The sequence below is a fragment of the Schistocerca americana genome, chromosome 7 (assembly GCF_021461395.2).
Source record: "Schistocerca americana isolate TAMUIC-IGC-003095 chromosome 7, iqSchAmer2.1, whole genome shotgun sequence".
Lineage (NCBI taxonomy): Eukaryota > Metazoa > Arthropoda > Insecta > Orthoptera > Acrididae > Schistocerca > Schistocerca americana.
The window spans coordinates 87,224,913-87,248,501 of record NC_060125.1 but is presented as its reverse complement, the minus strand read 5'-3'; positions in this window follow the sequence as shown (position 1 = coordinate 87,248,501).

Here is a 23,589-nt window from a genome sequence, read left to right as displayed (position 1 = left end):
ATTGGAAATTTTATAGATCTCAACGAAACTGTTAATGGATTAATCGCATCTGAAAATGGTAACCAGTTGCCGAAACCGGTAGAGTGAACATTGTTATTGTTTTTTTTTTTAATTTATGAATTTGGCCAGCTATGGACCGCATACAACTTAAGACTTATGGTGTTTCTTTTTCTTCCGTTCTTCCCAGTACTTCTTCATTTTCTCGCCAACTGCTCGTCTCTGCTCATCTGTCCACACTTTCTTGGGTCGAGGCTTTGGCTCATCTTCTTCGTAGTTTGCGTTTTCTATAAGTAGCCAAAAGTGTTTCCTGTCACGTATCACTTCTTCTGTAACACCTATTTTGTTGGCGTCTTTCTTTACTTGTATCAATCCAACAGTTGTTTTTTTTTTTCAGCTTACTAACGTAATTAGAAATTTTCTTTGTAATCCGTGTTTCTTCCATTCTTTTTAAATGTCCATAAAATTTTAGCCGTCTCTTCCTCATTGTATCTGTGATCTTTTCTGTATTTTTGTATAGGTCTTCATTTCTCCTTTTAATTCACCTATTTTCCTTGTTTTTCTCAGGACCTAGAATTTTTCTTAGTATTTTTCTCTCTATTTTTTCTAGTTCTCTTCATTCACCTTTCTTATTCAATGTTAGGCACTCTGATCCATACGTTGCTTGTATCCTAATAACTGAATTATAATGTTTAGTCTTCGCTTGTATGGATGTTGATTTCTTATTGTAGTAGTTTTGTGTTAATTTTAATGCAAATTCTAACTTTTTTATTCTTTCTTTATTTGTTGTGTTATCCAGTCCACTGGCTTGGATCCACTCCCCCAGGTATTTGAATCTATCAACTCTTTTAATTTTTCCATACTTTTTTTTCATAAACTTTTCTGTATTATATTTGTGTTATATATAGTCGGTTTTTTCATAGGATATTTTTAGCCCAGTCTTTTCAGCAATCTCGTGTAACAGATCAAACATAACTGTTGCGTCTGTTCGGTTTTCAGTCATCAATGCCATATCATCCACAAAGGCTAAACATTTCACTTCAAATTTGTTCTTTCCTTGTCCCATGCTTATACCCTTTGTGCCTCTGTTTTTTAATGTGCTTTCCCATGTTTTTACTATTTTATCTAAAACCAAGTTAAAGAGAATTGGGGACAGTCCGTCTCCTTGTCGAACTCCTGTTTTGAGTTTGAATGGTTCAGAAATTTCGCCTTGAAACTTAATTTTTGATGTTGTATCTGTGAGCGTTTGTTCAACACGTCTTCTGGTGTTTTCATCTATCCCTGATTCATAAAGTATCTGGAATAGTGTTCGTCTGTCAACTGAGTCGTAGGCCTTCTTGAAGTCTACGAAAGTAACTACTGTATTTTTATTTTGTATAGCTCTCACTCTCAAAATTGTTTTTAAATTAAGAATCTGTTCTGCACAGGGTGTTACAAAAAGGTACGGGCAAACTTTCAGGAAACATTCCTCACACACAAATAAAGAAAATATGTTATGTGGACATGTGTCCGGAAACGCTTACCTTCCATGATAGAGCTCATTTTATTACTTCTCTTCAAATCACATTAATCATGGAATGGAAACACACAGCAACAGAACGTACCAGCGTGACTTCAAACACTTTGTTACAGGAAATGTTCAAAATGTCCTCCGTTAGCGAAGATACATGCATCCACCCTCCGTCGCATGGAATCCCTGATGCGTTGATGCAGCCCTGAAGAATGGCGTATTGTATCACAGCCGTCCACAATACGAGCACGAAGAGTCTCTACATTTAGTACCGAGGTTGCGTAGACAAGAGCTTTCAAGTGCCCACATAAATGAAAGTCAAGAGGGTTGAGGTCAGGAGAGCGTGGAGGCCACGGAATTGATCCGCCTCTACCAATCCATCGGTCACCGAATCTGTTGTTGAGAAGCGTACGGACACTTCGACTGAAATGTGCAGGAGCTCCATCGTGCATGAACCACATGTTGTGTCGTGCTTGTAAAGGCACATGTTCTAGCAGCACAGGTAGAGTATTCCGTTTGAAATCATGATAACGTGCTCCACTGAGCGTAGGTGGAAGAACATGGGGCCCAATAAAGACATCACCAACAATGCCTGCCCAAATGTTCACAGAAAATCTGTGTTGATGACGTGATTGCACAATTACGTGCGGATTCTCGTCAGCCCACACATGTTGATTGTGAAAATTTACAATTTGATCACGTTGGAATGAAGCTTCGTCCGTAAAGAGAACATTTGCACTGAAATGAGGATTGACACATTGTTGGATGAACCATTCGCAGAAGTGTACCCGTGGAGGACAATCAGCTGATAGTGCCTGCACACGCTGTGCATGGTATGGTAACAACTGGTTCTCCCGTAGCACTCTCCATACAGTGACGTGGTCAACGTTACCTTATACAGCAGCAACTTCTCTGACGCTGACATTAGGGTTATCGTCAACTGCACGAAGAATTGCCTCAACAACTGCAGGTGTCCTCGTCGTTCTAGGTCTTCCCCAGTCGCGAGTCATAGGCTGGAATGTTTCGTGCTCCCTAAGACGCCGATCAATTGCTTCGAACGTCTTCTTGTCGGGACACCTTCGTTCTGGAAATCTGTCTCGATACAAACGTACCGCGCCATGGCAATTGCCCCGTGCTAATCCATACATCAAATGGGCACCTGCCAACTCCGCATTTGTAAAGATTGCACTGACTGCAAAACCACGTTCGTGATGAACACTAACCTGTTGATGCTACGAACTGATGTGCTTGATGTGCTGTAGAGCAATGAGTCGCATGTCAACACAAGCACCGAAGTCAACATTACCTTCCTTCAATTGGGCCAACTGGCGGTGAATCGAGGAAGTACAGTACATGCTGACGAAACTAAAATGAGCTCTAACATGGAAATTTAGCGTTTCCGGACACATGTCCACATAACATCTTTTCTTTATTTGTGTGTGAGGAATGTTTCCTGAAAGTTTGGCCGTACCTTTTTGTAACACCCTGTATAAACATTTACTCCTGTTTTGCAGTATGTCAGTTCTTAAAAACTATTATGACCCCTGGAGCCTGAATGTGGCCCCTGCACGCCCGTCGCGTGGGGCGCAGCGTGCATCAGACGGGGCGGCTGGCGCTCTGCAATCACGCGGGTGAATCGGCGCGGATCGCCGCTGGCCGCAGCTGCGCGGAAGATGCCCGCCGGCGACGACAATGGCGTAATTGCGGCTTTCCGCGGGAGAGCCACGCGAGCCCCCGGAAGTGACGTCCTCCCTCCGCTCCCCTTCCGGGCGTGATTGGCGAGGCGAGCTGCGGCAGGTGGGGCCGCCCTGAATAATACAGCGGCGCGACGGACACCTGCGCCTTTCACACTGGCCGCCCCAACAGCCCGCCCTTCCTGCGACAACAGTCAGCGGGTACGTCACCGTCTCACCTGCCACGTCCACCCTGAGCGAAGGAAGTCAGCGAGTGCGCCGTCGAGCAGTTGACTCACAGAGCCACCAACGTGACGGCATAGCGATACCGTCATCTCGGCCACTGGAACCGTTAGGCCCGACATTCGTCGTCAGGGATTCTGTAGGCTATCTGACAAGGGAACCTCCCCTCAAATTTAGTTATACGTTGGCACAGTGGATAGGCCTTGAAAAACTGAACAGAGATCAAACGAGAAAACAGGAAGAAGTTGTGTGGAACTATGAAAAAAATAAGCAAAATATTCAAACTGAGTAGTCCATGCGAAGATAGACATCATCAAGGAAGAAACTTCCTGGAGAATTAGAACTGTGTGCCGGACCGAGACTCGAACTCGGGACCTTTGCCTTCCGCGGGCTAGTGCTCTACCATCTGAGCTACCCAAGCACGACTCACGCCCCGTCCTCACGGCTATACTTCCGCCAGTAGCTCAGAGGGTAGAGCACTTGTCCGCGAAAGGCAAAGGTCCCGAGTTCGAGTCTCGATTCGGCACACAGTTTTAATCTGCCAGGAAGTTTCATATCAGCGCACACTCCGCTGCAGAGTGAAAATCTCATTCAGGAAACATCGCCCAGTCTGTGGCTAAGCCGTGTCACCGCTATATCCTTCGTTTCAGGAGTGCTAGTTCTGCAAGGTTCGCAGGAGAGCTTCTGTAAAGTTTGGAAGGTAGGAGATGAGGTACTGGCAGAAGTAAAGCTGCGAGGAGCGGCGTGAGTCGTGCTTCGGTAGCTCAGTTGGTAGAGCATTTGCCCGCGAAAGGCAAAGGTCCCGAGTTCGAGTTTCGGCCCGCACACAGTTTTAATTTGCCAGGAAGTTTCATACTAGCGCACACTCCGCTGGAGAGTGAAAGTCTCATTCTGGAAACATCGAGGATAATGTGAGTGCAGGAGCGCCGTGTTCCCGTGGTTAGCGGGAGCAGCTGCGGAAGGAGAGGTCCTTTGTTCAAGTCTTCCTCGAGTGAGAAGTTTACTTTCTTTATTTTCGCAAAGTTATGATCTGTCTGCTCGTTCATTGACGTATCTGTTCACCGTAATAAGTTTAGTGTCTGTGTTTTGCGACCGCACCCCAAAACCGTGCGATTAATAGACGAAAGGACGTGCCTCTCCAATGGAAACCGAAAACATTTGATCGCAAGTTCATAGGTCAACCGATTCCTCCACAAGAAAACACGTCTGATATATTCTATATGACACTGGTGACGGCATGTGCGTCACATGACAGGAATATGTTGTCGACCCACCTAACTTTTACACATGGCGAATGGGTAAAAAGATTCTTCTACCTTGCCCAATTTAGATTTTCTTGTTGATGTGACAATCACTCCCAAAAAAGTGATGAAAACACAAGAGTTTATCACATAAACTGCAACAAACGAATGCAACAGTTTCACAGCCGCACAGTTTTCCCTGTGCTCTGTCAAAACATATGTTTTGCTTCGATGTTTGTTTAGGTGTAGCGTGCCCATACTACGGCGCAGATACCTCGCGTCCTACGGAAGGACGGACAGATAATAATTGTCTGAAAATACAAAATTAAACTTTTCACTCGAGGGAAGAATTGAGCCAAGGACCTCTCGTTTCGCAGCTGCTCACGCTAAACACGGGACCACGGTGCTCCTGCGCTCACAGTATCCTTGATGTTGCCTGTCTTCGCATGGATAACTCAGTTTGTAAATTTTGCTTATTTTTTTCATAGTTCCACACAGCGTCTTCCTGTTTTCTCGATTGATCTGTGCTCAGTTTTTCAAGGCCTATCCACTGTGCCAACTTATAACTAAATCTGAGGGGGGTGCGATGGGGAGGTTCCCTTGTGAGTGACACTATACTTCAAGACAACAGTTTGTTAACTAGTACATTAAGTGAGGCTTTATAGTTAACGACATAGTTATAAATGATCAACCACTCCTGTGGCAAATGATTGTATCAAGTTAAGTAACCCTTTTTATCATTAATGTAACGAAGTGAGCTAATATTTCATATGTTGTAGTTCCAATGAGCCATCTCCCCAAATAACCAAAGAACTCACACTTATGGCCCGACGATTTTACATTCGTGTGCTCATAATGGCTTGTGTTGATACCGGGTCATATGGTACAGTGTTCAGCATCTTTCACTTCCACTGTCAAGTGATTGCAGGCCCGCATCTAGGGAGGAGGGAGGGAGTCAGGGGTAAAACGTCCCCTTAGAAAAATTTATGAATTACTTTGCTGATAAACCTCTTACGTTATTTGATTTTCGAACTGAGCAGAACTGAACGTACTCAGACATTTCTCTCTTTACTTGTTATGATCAGCACTAAGCTGACACACAATATTTTTAGCGCAACGCAATCTGACTTTCAATAAGCCCTACAAAAGAATGGCCCTGACTAACAATAACCTATACCTTTCATGAATCACTTACCTCACAAAAATCTTCGTTATTCGAACTACTGCAATACAGCGAGCGCCAATACTGCCAGCTGAATAAAAGATTCTAACTACTGAAGGCACTAACTACTGATAGGCATAGTTAGCAAATGAAAGATTCTGATAGAGAACAAATGATGTATTTACCTTAATAATATTCAAAAGTCATCATATATATATCAGTTCATGATATCCAGTATTACAAATTTACTCTTTCGGATGGACGCACGTCCAGATCGTCCGCTCTCAAAATTCTGCCATCTCTCTCCCCACTTCCACCACTGTTGGCGGCTCACCTCCAACTGCGCAACGTTACACGCTGTTCACAAATGGCTCTGAGCACTATGGGACTTAACATCTATGGTCATCAGTCCCCTAGAACTTAGAACTACTTAAACCTAACTAACCTAAGGACACCACACAACACCCAGTCATCACGAGGCAGAGAACGCTGTTCACATCCTACTGCCCAACACTACAATAGCAAAAATTCCAACAATGCAAATCAGCCACAGACTGCACACAGCACAGTCAGTGATTTTCATACAGAGCGCTACGTGGCGTTACCAACATAAAAACCTAAATAGCCTAACTACAGGGGAACCGGGGTATCTGCCCCGGGTGGCAATTTCAGGAGCGCCAAATTCATGTTACTGAAGAAAAAAACCTTAACGCCTAGCACCCAGCGCCCGTTGATCTATTGATTATTCATATGATTTTGAAACGCATACCAGTTAGTGGAAGTGAAATATGGACGAAAAATAGTTTGGACAAGAAGAGAATAGAAGCTTTCGAAATGTGGTGCTACAGAAGAATGCTGAAGATTAGATGGGTAGATCACATAACTAATGAGGAAGTACTGAATAGGATTGGGGAGAAGAGAAGTTTGTGGCACAACTTGACCAGAAGAAGGGATCGGTTGGTAGGACATGTTCTGAGGCATCTAGGGATCAACAATTTAGTATTGGAGGGCAGCGTGGACGGTAAAAATCGTAGAGGGAGACCAAGAGATGAATACACTAAGCAGATTCAGAAGGATGTAGGTTGCAGTAGGTACTGGGAGATGAAAAAGCTTGCACAGGATAGATTAGCATGGAGAGCTGCATCAAACCAGTCTCAGGACTGAAGACCACAACAACAACAACCAGTTAGTTTTTGAACGTTTTCGAACACATTCTAAGTTGATTTCTGAACGAATAGTAAGTTGATTTTTGAATTCTGCCAGGGGAATCCGCGTCGCATCTATAAATAAAAAATGTCCCTGCAGACAAAAGGAGATGCTGCTATACGAGCCGAGCCGAGTAAACCCGAAAGGGTGAATGCCAATCGCTGTTTGCTTATGTGGTTGATCGGGTGTGCAAATGATCAGCGCTGTTATAATTACTAGCGAAATCCATAGATTCAGACTACCAGAGTGGAATAAACGACTAACAGGAATAGCCGGCCGAAGTGGCCGTGCGGTTAAAGGCGCTGCAGTCTGGAACCGCAAGACCGCTACGGTCGCAGGTTCGAGTCCTGCCTCGGGCATGGATGTTTGTGATGTTCTTAGGTTAGTTAGGTTTAACTAGTTCTAAGTTCTAGGGGACTAATGACCTCAGCAGTTGAGTCCCATAGTGCTCAGAGCCATTTTGAACAGGAATAACAGGTCAGCACGATTACATATTATCTTCTCGGTGTATCCAAGAAAATGAAATTTTGACAGAAAATCTTTGCCAGATCGCTATACTCTTCCGCTTAGCAGCCGCTTTAAGTTCTATTCTCGGAATTGCGCGGAAAACCCGTTGTACAAAAACGTAATAACGCCGAACCGTAGAATAAACTTGGGATAATTGAACCGGTGATTCCGGCAGGATTAGTGGAGTTAACAGGATAACAAGTTTTGACTCTGGTAGGAATAATTAGAGAATTAGTGAGGACGAGACTGCTTGTTAGAACGAGGAAGAAGGAGAAACGGGGACATCTCACGAATTATATAGAAGAATATGACGATTCCAAATTTATGTAAAAATTTCGTGCTACAACTTTCCGATCACATGCTTGAGAACTAAATGTGAAACTATTTCCTAATATAAAACTTTTTGCTTGTAGTAGGCCTAATACGCATCTGATATTCTGTCGTGTTATTTATGTAAATGAGATAGATAAAAATGACCTTTTGTATCAAAACATTTTCGCTTATTTGGCGTGTGTGCCTTTCCCTTTACAAAATGCACACCCACTTCAGTAACTGACCTTGACCACGTGCAAGTGGTAAAAGGGATTCCATTATTACAAGGTTACACTTCATACTATACGTTTACTAAGCTAGAGAAAAATACTTTGTAACATTTTAGCTACGTACTGTGGTTTTTTGATTGTATGATGGCCTGTTGATGGTACCTGGTACCGAAACCGATAGTTAGTAGAAAAACTAAAGCTGCAAATATAGATTTAAGGAAATAATTATCCTCTCACTGTGCTGGTCATTGTTCCTACCGTCAGTATGTCGGGGATATGTGGTACTCCGATTCCGTTAATACTTGTAGTGATAGCAATATTCTGATTCGTTTGCACGCAACAGTACGAGTGCTAGTGAGCAAATATGGTTTGTTTGTAGTCGTACTTTTAAACCAGGCAACGACGTGACCGGGGAAGATGGCGGAGAAACGTCATCACGACGCACATTTGATGACACGTGGCTCTCGGTTTGAGGCAGCTCCATTTTGTACAATGATCACTCATGTGGTCAACAAATAAGAGCGAAGCTGCTAAGTTCAAACGTAGTGGAGAAGATAGAAATAATGCCAGTGACAGGTGTCGTATAAAATTGACTTTACGAGGAAACTTGATAGAAACAAACTCTTCTGTCATTCTTGAGCAGCATGCCAGGGTTTCAGAAACTTCGAATTTCCACGTCGAATTCATTAAATTAGCTATGCTCTCTTACGCTAGAAACGTTACAGCATTCGTCTAAAAGACTTAAGGTGTCAGGAAAAACCTGAACAAAACGGTGAAAAGGTATGTCGTGGCTTAACCCCTAGTCATATACTTGTACATGAGTTGTTGTTAGCGCCATATACACACTAACAACGAGACTACCTAGCTCATAGGTTCCCAGACAGTGGGTCGCGACCGGTTAGTGGGTTGTGCGTCTAAAATGGTTCAAATGGCTCTAAACACTATGGGACTTAACATCTGAGGTCATCAGTCCCATAGACTTAGAACTACTTAAACCTAACTAACATTAGGACACCACACACATCCATGCTCGAGGCAGGATTCGAACCTGCGACCGTAGCAGCAGCGCGGTGCCGGACTGAAGCGCCTGAAACCGCTCGGCCACGCCGACCGGCTTTGTGCGTCTAATCAGGTGAGTCCCGAGGCCACTTTTATTATATCTAAGTAAAATATCTTACTATCTGAAAAAACGTGAAATGTATTTCAAGACGAAAGTCCTGCGATATGAGAAGCTATGGAAAAAACCCGTTCTGCACAGGGCGATTGAGAACAGCACAGCCATAGGATTCATTCGTAGCTGCGATACGGCAACCCAGTACACTCTTCCACTGGCGACAAGCGTCAGATGACTAACGTTGAGCTGACTTCGTCTTTGTCTTACTGTGGGATCTTACGTTATTTGCTTGTTGTTCAGTGCGTGCATGCGTATTTATAGTGTCGGTTTCTTCTGTTTTACAGTAAATTTCAATTTCTTATTTATTTCACTATGGATGCATGGATTAAGACAGGTTCGTTCCGTAAAAGACAGGCCTAAGCTAATTATGACGAACCTTCCACATCCGGTACCAATGTTTCAGGTAATACACCTAATAGTAACAGCATTAGAGAAGTTAGGGAATTGAACTCCGTCCTGAAGAAGCATAACCCTGGTTTCGTGAACACAACAGTTTTTTGGCAATGTTAAATGACGAAAAGTTACTAACATCCACAAATTTTATGTCCGAGAAAAAATGGAAGCAACTATTTAAAAACTCTAAAGATGTTCCAGTAAAGTGAAGGACAGTTGTTCGGAGCCTTCCCAAGATTGTTTGCCATACTCTGCGATGAAGTGGGCAGTGAGCACAAAACACTTCTCTTTCACAGCAAAATACGCTGGTTGTCAAGAAGGAAGTGTTGTCAAGGTTATTTGGGCCTTTTGTTGAGTACAAAGTGATACGAAATATGTGAACACATTTTTGTAAATGTGAAATGGCGAAAACTAGCTAATTGGGCTTTCATATTCTGGTGACGTATTCAGTGCTCTCAATATCATCAATTTATCGCTAGAAGGGAAGGATGTCCACGAGTTCTATATTCAAAATAAAATAGAAGCAACTATTTAAAAACTTGAAAGATTATCCGGTAAAGTGAAAAACAGTTGTTTTGATGCATTCCCACTCCTCATTGACTTCTTATAAACATAAGGACTCAAAGTTAACGAGGAAATTGCTACTACTCTGAAGGAATATCTTGAAGTACCTGCCTCTAATTTCAGGTAATTATCCTCAAATAATTTTACTAATAACGACTTAGATTTGAAGTATTTCTCACTAAACATAAGTTTTCATGATACAATTAAGTTCTACCACTTGTTTATTTAAAATGATAATGGTTATGGGTTAATGTTTTGAGTTTAACGCTCTTACGAATTGATATTTTTACGTTAAGGTCATTGAAAGTTGCTTGTTTATGCAAGAGTATAATTTAAGATTGGTATTTGTTTTAGAAGCTACTTTCCAGGAATTCCTGAGGAATTGATATGGATGAGGACTCCGTTCGTAGAGGACAACAAAAGCCAAGGCTGTCAGTAACTGAAGAAGACTCCCTGATGGAACTGTCATGAAGTTCCTCTTTGAGCCGGCCGGGGTGGTCGAGCGGTTCTAGGCGCTACAGTCTGGAACCGCGCGGTCGCTACGGTCGCAGGTTAGAATCCCGCCTCGGGCATGGATGTGTGTGATGTCCTTAGGTTGGTTCGGTTTAAGTAGTTCTAAGTTCTGGGGGACTGATGACCTCAGAAGTTAAGTCCCATAGCGCTCAGAGCCAAGTATTAGTTCTTCTGTGAAAGCCTTCTTTAAAGACTCAAGCCTAATCCCATTCTGAATCAAAGTAGAGGGAGAGTATCGAGTGCTTGAAACACAGCTTTGAAGTAAAAAATAGATTTCAAAAGAAAAGATAAATATAGAAACAAACTTTGCGAGGAAAACGAGTTATGCCTAAAACTAAGAAGTTTCAGTCCGGATATAGATCATTAAGACCAAGATTAAACAACACCACAAATCTCATTGAGTTTACCAAGTAAATCGTATAAAATAAATTTCTTGTTGGAGAAAATACTGTTTCTTTTCTTTGATATGTTCCCTTCGCCATTTTCAAAATTCTTACTCTTGTCAGCAAAGCATTTGCACATATAATAATGACTTTTGTTTTATATTACATATATTTTTACATTACTATAAATTGCTTTGTAGTCAATTTAGTATATATACAGGTATATACACTCCTGTAAATTGAAATAAGAACACCGTGAATTCATTGTCCCAGGAAGGGGAAACTTTAATGACACATTCCTGGGGTCAGATACATCACATGATCACACTGACAGAGCCACAGGCACATAGACACAGGCAACAGAGCATGCACAATGTCGGCACTAGTACAGTGTATATCCACCTTTCGCAGCAATGCAGGCTGTTATTCTCCCATGGAGACGATCGTAGAGATGCTGGATGTAGTCCTGTGGAACGGCTTGCCATGCCATTTCCACCTGGCGCCTCAGTTGGACCAGCGTTCGTGCTGGACGTGCAGACTGCGTGAGACGACGCTTCATCCAGTCCCAAACATGCTCAATGGGGGACAGATCCGGAGATCTTGCTGGCCAGGGTAGTTGACTTACACCTTCTAGAGCACGTTGGGTGGCACGGGATACATGCGGACGTGCATTGTCCTGTTGGAACAGCAAGTTCCCTTGCCGGTCTAGGAATGGTAGAACGATGGGTTCGATGACGGTTTGGATGTACCGTGCACTACTCAGTGTCCCCTCGACGATCACCAGTGGTGTACGGCCAGTGTAGGAGATCGCTCCCCACACCATGATGCCGGGTGTTGGCCCTGTGTGCCTCGCTCGTATGCAGTCCTGATTGTGGCGCTCACCTGCACGGCGCCAAACACGCATACGACCATCATTGGCACCAAGGCAGAAGCGACTCTCATCGCTGAAGACGACACGTCTCCATTCGTCCCTCCATTCACGCCCGTCGCGACACCATTGGAGGCGGGCTGCACGATGTTGGGGCGTGAGCGGAAGACGGCCTAACGATGTGCGGGGCCGTAGCCCAGCTTCATGGAGACGGTTGCGAATGGTCCTCGCCGATACCCCAGGAGCAACAGTGTCCCTAATTTGCTGGGAAGTGGCGGTGCGGTCCCCTACGGCACTGCGTAGGATCCTACGGTCTTGGCGTGCATCCGTGCGTCGCTGCGGTCCGGTCCCAGGTCGACGGGCACGTGCACCTTCCGCCGACCACTGGCGACAACATCGATGTACTGTGGAGACCTCAAGCCCCACGTGTTGAGCAATTCGGCGGTACGTCCACCGGGCCTCCCGCATGCCCACTATACGCCCTCGCTCAAAGTCCGTCAACTGCACATACGGTTCACGTCCACGCTGTCGCGGCGTGCTACCAGTGTTAAAGACTGCGATGGAGCTCCGTATGCCTCGGCAAACTGGCTGACACTGACGGCGGCGGTGATCAAATGCTGCGCAGCTAGCGCCATTCGACGCCAACACCGCGGTTCCTGGTGTGTCCGCTGTGCCGTGCGTGTGATCATTGCTTGTACAGCCCTCTCGCAGTGTCCGGAGCAAGTATGGTGGGTCTGACACACCGGTGTCAATGTGTTCTTTTTTCCATTTCCAGGAGTGTATATTGTGGAGCCCTGCCCATTCGTCTTGTATACGGTGCCTAAAGGATGCTGCGTTCTCGGAATGCTACACAACAGTTCAAGCAAAATCACGTTAATAGTTTTTATCACAAATAAGAAGAATGACAATACTCAACTTGTATTTACAACAAGTGTCGCAAGCGATGGTCAACATGCAAACAGTAATGTACTTCGCTATACACGAAGTCCAACAAACAATGGATATGGATGACCAATAACTGTTCTGCGAGTGCCGGTCTACAACTGCGCAAATACTCCGAATACTGAGGCGATACTGAGCGGCGGAGGCTGGCAGGATCGGCGCTTATATTCTCCTCTTGTAGAGGCCGCTCCTGTCGTGGTGCGGTCCCAATAGGCGCACCACTGTTCGACGTCGTTTCACCTCCTTCTCTTCCCTTGCATTCCTCATCTTCATTCCCGCGCTTGTGGTTACGCCGGGGTATATATATTTATATTGGGTCATGAAAATTTTTCCATAAAGATAGTGGATTAGTAACTACTGGTCTAACTCTCTCTTTTTCGCCTCTGATGTATGCAACAGTTCAAGACTAACAAGGCGAGGGCACGACGTTTGGAACGCGGATTTACTGTAAACTTTGTACACTCGCAGTAATCCATGAGGGCAACAAAATGTGTAAGCAGTAGCGCGTACTTCTCAAGCGTTACTGAGAAAATCGCAAGATTATTTCGGTCGTCAAATATATATCTGTGCGTGGCCATTTTAACCATGAAGCGGCGGCAGCCGAGTGGTGCCGGCACGGTAGCTCAGCGTGTGCGGTCAGAGCGTTAGCTAGTCTTTGTAATAAAAAAACTGAGCGAACGGATCATCGAACAAACTGAACGGGTGTTATCGGACATCCGCGCCGGCCGAAGTGGTCGTGCGGTTCTAGGCGCTGCAGTCTGGAACCGCGAGACCGCTACGGCCGCAGGTTTGAATTCTGCCTCGGGCATGGACGTGTGTGATGTCCTTAGGTTAGTTAGGTTTAAGTAGTTCTGAGTTCTAGGGGACTACTGACCTCAGAAGTTGAGTCCCATAGTGCTCAGAGGCATTTGAACCATTTGACACCCGCCCTGAACAAATTCAGCGAACGATATAGAACAAAATGTTTTCGACTAGTAAACGGCCAAACGCATAAAGTGATACTGAAAACATATGCTTGTCCGTGTCTTCAAAACCGTTCGTATTTAATAGAAAGAGAACGAGAAATTGCTTCTCGGAAGACGCTATTAAAATACAATCGATACTGCATAACCAATTATTAGCGCCGATTTTTGAGGAAATACTGCGTTTTGCATGGTTTGCTTCCAAACTATCGTCTGAAAGAGAGGTTTTCGAAAATGTTAACGAGGTTTGTTTTTCCATGGAAAACGTCAAAAGACCTTGCGTATGAGGAAACATAGCATTTATTCAATGCAACTGGCCCCCTTTAACTTTATGTTTTCCATGTTTTTACGAAAAATACAATCCTGCAACTTGTAACGTCGAAAGCGACGATTAATTGTACATCTTTCGAAAGCCGTCTGTGCCGGTCAAAACTTGGAGGTAGCAAGTCGTTTCGGGCTCCTTCCAGGTATAAGGGAATTCTCAAATCACGGACAAGAATGTATTTTCAGTATTACTCTATGCGTTTGGTTGTTTACTAGTCGATAGTTATGAATATTACATTGTTTGTGATAATAAAAATAAGTAGAATGCCAAATAACATTGTAAATTTCATAAAAGTTCATCCAATTACACTATTTTCCCCATTATGTCAATTGTAATATAAATAATAAAGAAAATGACAGTGTTGAAAATTTAAAAAATTCTGACGAACGGAACTCGATCCAGCGGCTTGAACGTCAACCATTAAAAAAAAAAAAAGTTTTCTTCTCTATCGTTCGCTGAATTTGTTCAGGGCGGATGATCGATGACACCCGTTCAGTTTGTTCAATGATCCGTCCGCTCAGTTCCTTTATTATAAAGGGTAGCTAACGCTCTGATCGGACACGCTATTTTTTTTTAAATCTCATTTTGTTCTATACTGTTTGTTGAATTTGTTCATGGCGGACGTCCGATGACACCTGTTCAGGTTGTTCGTTGATCCGTTCACTCAGTTCTTTTATTACAGAGAGTACCTAAACCCTCTGGCCGAACACGCTGAGCTACCGTGCCGGCTGACACGCTGAACTACCGTGCCAGCACCACTCGGCTGCCGTCGCTTCATGGTTAAAATGGCCACGCACAGATATATACACTCCTGGAAATGGAAAAAAGAACACATTGACACCGGTGTGTCAGACCCACTATACTTGCTCCGGACACTGCGGGAGGGCTGTACAAGCAATGATCACACGCACGGCACAGCGGACACACCAGGAACCGCGGTGTTGGCCGTCGAATGGCGCTAGCTGCGCAGCATTTGTGCACCGCCGCCGTCAGTGTCAGCCAGTTTGCCGTGGCATACGGAGCTCCATCGCAGTCTTTAACACTGGTAGCATGCCGCGACAGCGTGGACGTGAACCGTATGAGCAGTTGACGGACTTTGAGCGAGGGCGTATAGTGGGCATGCGGGAGGCCGGGTGGACGTACCGCCGAATTGCTCAACACGTGGGGCGTGAGGTCTCCACAGTACATCGATGTTGTCGCCAGTGGTCGGCGGAAGGTGCACGTGCCCGTCGACCTGGGACCGGACCGCAGCGACGCACGGATGCACGCCAAGACCGTAGGATCCTACGCAGTGCCGTAGGGGACCTCACCGCCACTTCCCAGCAAATTAGGGACACTGATGCTCCTGGGGTATCGGCGAGGACCATTCGCAACCGTCTCCATGAAGCTGGGCTACGGTCCCGCACACCGTTAGGCCGTCTTCCGCTCACGCCCCAACATCGTGCAGCCCGCCTCCAGTGGTGTCGCGACAGGCGTGAATGGAGGGACGAATGGAGACGTGTCGTCTTCAGCGATGAGAGTCGCTTCTGCCTTGGTGCCAATGATGGTCGTATGCGTGTTTGGCGCCGTGCAGGTGAGCGCCACAATCAGGACTGCATACGACCGAGGCACACAGGGCCAACACCCGGCATCATGGTGTGGGGAGCGATCTCCTACACTGGCCGTACACCACTGGTGATCGTCGAGGGGACACTGAGTAGTGCACGGTACATCCAAACCGTCATCGAACCCATCGTTGTACCATTCCTAGACCGGCAAGGAAACTTGCTGTTCCAACAGGACAATGCACGTCCGCATGTATCCCGTGCCACCCAACGTGCTCTAGAAGGTGTAAGTCAACTACCCTGGCCAGCAAGATCTCCGGATGTGTCCCCCATTGAGCATGTTTGGGACTGGATGAAGCGTCGTCTCACGCGGTCTGCACGTCCAGCACGAACGCTGGTCCAACTGAGGCGCCAGGTGGAAATGGCATGGCAAGCCGTTCCACAGGACTACATCCAGCATCTCTACGATCGTCTCCATGGCAGAATAGCAGCCTGCATTGCTGCGAAAGGTGGATATACACTGTACTAGTGCCGACATTGTGCATGCTCTGTTGCCTGTGTCTATGTGCCTGTGGTTCTGTCAGTGTGATCATGTGATGTATCTGACCCCAGGAATGTGTCAATAAAGTTTCCCCTTCCTGGGACAATGAATTCACGGTGTTCTTATTTCAATTTCCAGGAGTGTATATTTGACGACCGAAATTATCTTGCGATTTTCTCAGTAACGTTTGAGAAGTACGCGCTACTGTTTACACATTTTGTTGTCCTGAAGGAGTACTACGCAGTAAATCCGCGTTCCAAACGTCGTAGCCTCCCCTTGTAAGATAATCTGCTCAGCCAAATACATTAGCGGGTCGCCACCAGACTCTGTCGGGGCATCGTATCGATCAATATGAACAAGGTTGGGATTGATGCTTCAATTATAAATGAAATGCGTCCTTGCAATGGAAGTTTCTCACGGCCACTCAAATCTTCGACAATTATGACGGGCTGAAAACATCCTTCAGAAATTGATAAATAATCTTAAACATAGGATTTTTTATATTCAGAAACATCACCGACTAGTTGCAGATATGGACAAGGTTGTCATGCAGTTGATACTATTCCTGGGCTACTGCTTCCAACCACATACGATACCCATTTGTAGTACTTAAACGCGTCTGCTTCCGAGTTCAGTTCGACACGAAGTGACCGCGTGTATCTCGGTGTAAACGCCCCCGCACTCTAGGACGAGTTGAAAGTGTTCTAGCCAATGGCAAGTCTTCTTCTTTGGCTCCAGCTTGAACTTCGAATAATGGCCAACTCTGATTTGCGCGCACCCCAGCCGGGCTGAGACGTTGTGATCCGTTAGGCAGCCAACCCTCTTATTTTGGATAGCTGGTGGAAAGCGTCTTTAGGTAACAAAAAAGTCTTGGTCCTTTCCGTCCAGCCTGCTACCATACATTTAACACTGCGATGCTATACTAGTGTCGCGAAATAAATGATGAATTTTACCGAATCTTGAAACCATCAGTCCTTTGATAGATCGCCGACACTTTTTCCGTATCCCTCTCATTTTACTACTTCGTCGTCCGCCCCCTCTGGACTTAACGCCAAATTAAATTCATTACAAGGCTTCCCCTCTCAACAGGCGTTTGACGATTCCACCTCCAGAAAGCGCGAATAGCTGCGAAATTTCTCGCAGGCGATTGCCAAAGCATTGCGTCAGTCTTTGAAACGATTACAGTTTTAATGATGATGCAGACATAAAAAGGTAAAGCACCCGTTAATCCAAAGGTTGGTCTTAACACAAGAGTTGGTTGGTTGGTTGTTTTGGGGAAGGAGACCAGACAGCGTGGTCATCGGTCTCATCGGATTAGGGAAGGATGGAGAAGGAAGTCGGCCGTGCCCTTTCAGAGGAACCATCCCGGCATTTGCCTGGAGTGATTTAGGGAAATCACGGAAAACCTAAATCAGGATGGCCGGACGCGGGATTGAACCGTCGTCCTCCCGAATGCGAGTCCAGTGTCTAACCAACACAAGAGTACTGTATTACGCATGGACCTGTTTGAGGAGATGTGTGTGTTTTGCTCCGCCCTTTGGACAGACTCACCGAGTCAGTTATAGGATGACATAAGGATTGAGACGCTTTTTAGCTTCGAATTTCTCACATTAATAACTAATTGGATGATGTGAAAAAAAAACGACAAGAGGCATAAAAATTCCTGGGTCGATCGGGGATTGTTCCGTTTATATTTAACATTATAGTCTGACGGCCACTCACGGCGACACCAAGCCACAAATGAATAGGACTAAATTCATTGTGAAACATGTGGTGTCACCGCCAGACTCCACACTTGCTAGGTGGCAGCCTTTAAATCGGCCGCGGTCCATTAGTATACGTCGGACCCGCGTGTCGCCACTGTCAGTGATTGCAGACCGAGCGCCGCCACACGGCAGGTGCAGGTCTAGAGAGACTCCCTAGCACTCGCCCCAGTTGTACAACCGACTTTGCTAGCGATGGTTCACAGACAAAATACGGTCTCATTTGCCGAGACGACAGTTTAGCATAGCCTTCAGCTACGTCATTTGCTACGACCTAGCAAGGCGCCATATTCAGTTACTATTGATATTGTGAATCATGTACCGTCAAGAGCGACGTTCATCATTAATGGATTAAAGTTAAGTATTCCACCAGCTACGTCCGTTTTTCTAAATTCTAATTTCCTTGTCCTGTTCCAGACCTCACCCCAGTCTGCGTGAGCTAAAACGCGTGCCTTTCGGCCTCCTCTAGTAACACCGTGTTGGCTCTCCTGCCAACCACAACAAAACAAACATTTCGTCTCCAACTGGAGAAGGCATCTTCGGAGACACAAAGAAAACTGCTACAATGTATCAAAAGGACCCTGCAATTATACGGATGCATAGAGGGCACCACCATACCGATTGTGTTATTATCTGTGGCTGGCACTATCGTTCTCAATTAAAGGTAATCCAATGTCATTCTTTTGGCCAGGACGACATCCATATGTTATTTAACTTACCACCTTATTGCAGAATGAATTTTTTACTCTGTAGTGGAGTCCGCGGTGTTATGAATCTTCCTGACAGATTAAAACTGTGTGTTGGACCAGGAATCGAGCCGTGGACTTTTGCCTTCAGCGAGAAAGTGGTCTTGAGCACTTGCCTGCGAAAGGCAAAGGTCCCAGGATCATTTCTCGTCCGGCATACAGTTTTAATATGGCCAGGAAGTTTCTTAACACCTTCTTCTTTTGCATTAAGATTACTGTGTTGTTTGTGAATTAACCGCGGATGTCGACTTAATGTCAACAAAATGACAATCGATTACATTTATTAAGTATGCGAAGTATGTTAGTGGCAAGAAACAATCAGTGCCTTCTCTGCACGGTAGCAATGGAGATACTGTCGAAGACATGCTGCCAAAGCAGAGTTACTAAACACAGCCTTCCGAAATGCCTTCACAAAAGAAGACGAAGTAAATATTCCAGAATACACATCGAGAACAGCTGCCAACATGAGTAACGTAGAAGTAAATATCCTCGAAGTAGTGAAGCAACTTAAATCACTTAATAAAAGCAAGTCTTCTGGTCCAGACTGTATACCAATTAGGTTCCTTTCGGAGTATGCTGATGCACAGGTCACACCAATATTCAAGAAAGGTAGTAGGAGTAATCGTTAACGTCGATATGCAGCAGGATTTTAGAACATATATTGTGTTCGAACATTATGAATTACCTCGAAGAAAACGGTTTATTGACACACAGTCAACATGGATTTGGAAAACATCTTTCCTGTGAAACACAACTAGGTCTTTATTCACACGAAGTGTTGAGTGCTATTGTCAAGGGATTTCAGATCGATTCCGTACTTCTGGATTTCCAGAAAGCTTTTCACATGGTACCACACAAGCGGCTCTTAGTGAAATTGCGTGCTTATGGAATATCGTCTCAGTTATGTGACTGGATTTGTGATTTCCTGTCGGAGAGGTCACAGTTCGTAGTAATTGACGGAAAGTCATCGAGTAAAACAGAAGCGATTTCTGGCGTTCCCCAAGGTAGTGTTATAGGCCCTCTGGTGTTCCTTATCTATAGAAACGAATTGGGAGACAATATGAGCAGCCGTCTTCGGTTGTTTGTAGATGACACTGTCGTTTATCGACTAATAAAGTCATCAGAAGATCAAAACAAACTGCAAAACGATTTAGAAAAGATATCTGAATGGTGAGAAAAGTGGCAGTCGACCATAAATAACTAAAAGTGTGAGGTCATCCACATGAGTGCTAAACGGAACTCGTTAAACTTCGGTTACACGATAAACCAGACTAGTCTAAAAGACGTAAATTCAACTAAATACATAGGTATTACAATTACGAACAACTTAAATTGGAAGGAGCATATAGAAAATGTTGTTGGGAAGGCTAACCAAAGACAGCGTTTTATTGGCAGGTCGCTTAGAAAATGTAACGGACCTACTAGGGAGACTGCTTACACTACGCTAGTCCGTCCATTTTAGAATACTGCTGCGCGGTGTGGAATCCTTACCAGATAGGACTGATGGAGTACATCGAAGAAGTTCATCACGTTTTGTATTATCGCGAAATATGGAAGAGAGTGTCAAATCATTAAAAGAAAGGCGTTTTTCGTTGCAACGGAATCTTCTCACGGAATTCCAATCAGCAACTTTCTCCTCTGAATGCGAAAATATTTTGTTGATACCGACCTACGTAGGGAGGAACGATCACCACGACAAAATAAGGGAAATCAGAGCTCGTACGGAAAGATACAGTTGTTCATTCTTTCCCCGCGTTATACGGGATTGGAATAATAGAGAATTGTGAAATGGTTCGATGAACCCCTCTGCCAGTGATTTGCAGAGTATCCATGTAGATGTAGAATCGATAGCGATGGCGCCAATCAGAGACAATCACGCCATCGGCATCACGTGATGAATGGTGGTGCCCTCTATGCACCTCTATAAATGCTGAGGCCTCTCGTGCCCTTGATGCTATTACCGCAGTGTCTCCGAAGATGTCTCCCGTAGTTGGAGAGGAAACGTCAGGGAATAGTTTTACGAATGGACTCTGGCCTCTCATCCCAGAAGTTTTAAATGAACGTCTAGCGTGTAACTTCGTACTCAACGCTAAGGAGAGGTGAGCTACAGCCTGGTGCGGCAACCCTTATCGTAGAAAGGCTGGATTTTATTTATTTAGCGTATGGCGTCTACAGAGTAAAATTGCACACATTGAAAGGTGCATACACTGAGCCACAGCGCCAGAGATTGCGCCAAAGAGTATTATTCCGCCGCCTCCACTGGCAGTTCTTGTCGAGAAGTCGTCGTGGAGAGTGCTTGTTGAGATGTGGCAGTAGCGAGTCGTAGTTGAGAAGTTGCGGTAGTGAGTGCTTGTTCAGAAGTTGTAGTATTGTTTTGATGGGCTAGACTCCAGATGTTGTTGGATTGGGGATGCTGTAATGATCAGAGTGTACCTTTTTGTCAATATATATGAAGGTAAAAAATACCTTTTTTTAATATTTCAATGTCTTAAACAATAATGCCTCTTGGTCACAGGATCAGTCAACAAAGCATCTGGCTCGTGTTCTTGTATTAGACTGTATTTCTGGTTTCTATGTGCAATTATAGTATTTCAGTTTTGTTTAATTAATTCAGTGTAAATGGTATTTAAAATATCTTGTCTTATTGAGGAAGAACCGTGCCAGATGTGTACGTTGAATCACACTTCCACACACAGAACAGCTACACTTGTGTTTTGTTGTTTCCTAGGTTTTATAGTTGCTGGGGACTTAATTAATTAATTGTGTTAATGGAAATTTTCTTTCATTCTTTGTTGTTATTCTATGCAGTCAGATTGCGTACAAATGCCAGTCAGGGCCAACCGGTACGAGACTGCGTAACCGAACAGACAGCTACTAAAAATTAAAAGTATTTGCATTCATTATATAATTAAGCCCCCATGCACGTGGCGACCGCTGCTTCAGATCGTCCCTTGGAATTATTCTGATTGTAAAAATAGCAGACAGTAGTATTGTTGTAGTAATTCGTAGTTTAGTAATTTTAGTCTATATTGCATGTGTAGATTTGGTAATTGTCATTCTTCTAATGGTATTTTTTGCAGAATTTAATTTTTGTTATCATGTATACGGATTTGACAATTTTGTGCAATTATGAAGATTTCAATTGTTCGTTAATCGTGTTTGAGGGAAGCGTTTTGTGTGAATGGTATTGTTGGTGATAAAGTGTCATATTGTGTTTATTTTTCATATAGTGACGAATTTTGTATGTTTTGTAAATGATTACGCGATCGATGAAAAACGCAAAAATGATGGATAGTGAGAATGACGAAATTGTTAACATGGCGAACTCGCCAACAGAGGAAAACAGTATCATGAATAATGAAGTAGAAAACAATTTAATAAGCAGGGAAAATAGTCCAGAACCAGTTCAAAACTTTTCACAATTAAAGAATTTTCAGAATACGAGATTAATGACAGAAGATTCTGGAATAGTATCGAACACAGATAGCTTTACAGCTATGACGAGGGAAGCTGGTTTTGCGGGAAATGTTAGGGGCGAAAAGAATTTCGAACCAGTTAATATGGAGCAGTTGATGGGTGCAATATTAAATCTGGGATCACAGTTAAGATCTGAATTAAAAACAGTGGGATCACAGCTACGATCTGAATTAAAAACAGAGATGGAAGCAATGGTAACACGGTTAGGCTCACGAATAGGAACATGTTTCAAAAACATGAATGATGAATCAAAGAAAGAAATTAGAGAAGTACAACCGATTTTGAATGCTCACAATAACAGTTTAATTTCAATAGAAATTAGACAAAAGGAACAGGATAGAGAACAGGAAGAAAGAGATCGCGCGATAGTACAAAAATTTTCAGAGTTAAATTTACAACGTGCACGCGATAAGGAAGAAATATTTGAAAGAATCGAGGAATCCGTACCAAATGACAGAGTAAATAACTTAACGCAACAGTATGAACAGTTAACTACTAAATGTGACAATACCGAAACCCGAGTCGCGACACTTACGGAAGACGTAAATAAACAGAAAGAAAAAATAGGTGACTCATCGGAAAGAGTTGAGGAGATCTCAGATAAACTGACAAGTCTTAGTTTAAATGGGGACAGAGATTCAGATGATACAGCTCCATTGCCATTTGCAGAAACAGAAGAGTACCAGAACATAAATAAACATGTTGAAAAACAGGGAAAATTTAATGAACGCATTAAAAGGGAATTTGAGGCGTTACGAAAGCAAGTCAAACAAATTGAAAGCGAAATCGCAGGAAAAGACGGTAGAAGAAATTTGGAATCACCGATAGCAGAGGGCTTTGAAGAAAACAATTTATTTCATTTACGAGAAGCAACAAGAGAGTGCCAGGCGCGCGAACTTGACAATAATCGACACTGGAACTGGGACAGACGCGGTAGGTCTTTGTCACCACGAGGAGAAAACTTTGACTATAAACACTTCTAACTGTTCGGAAATTTAAGATCTTTCGCAATTCTAAGAATGACATACATCCATGTTCATGGTTAGATCAATTTATGTACGCACTTCCACCAAATTGGCCACTAAGTCACAAACTGGAATCTATGTGCGGCTATTAAGTCCTCAGGGGATTCACTACAGTAAGTGAATATGTGCCGTAGTGTGCACAGGGCCCCGAGCTGTAGTAGTGCTGTTTCCCTTTTAGTTTTCTGCACTGCTGCCTACTCTTTTACTATACTTTGTATCTATAAAAACAACTCTTCAACTATCAGTCTATCTAGAGAGTCGGTAAATAATAACCGGATATGACTAATT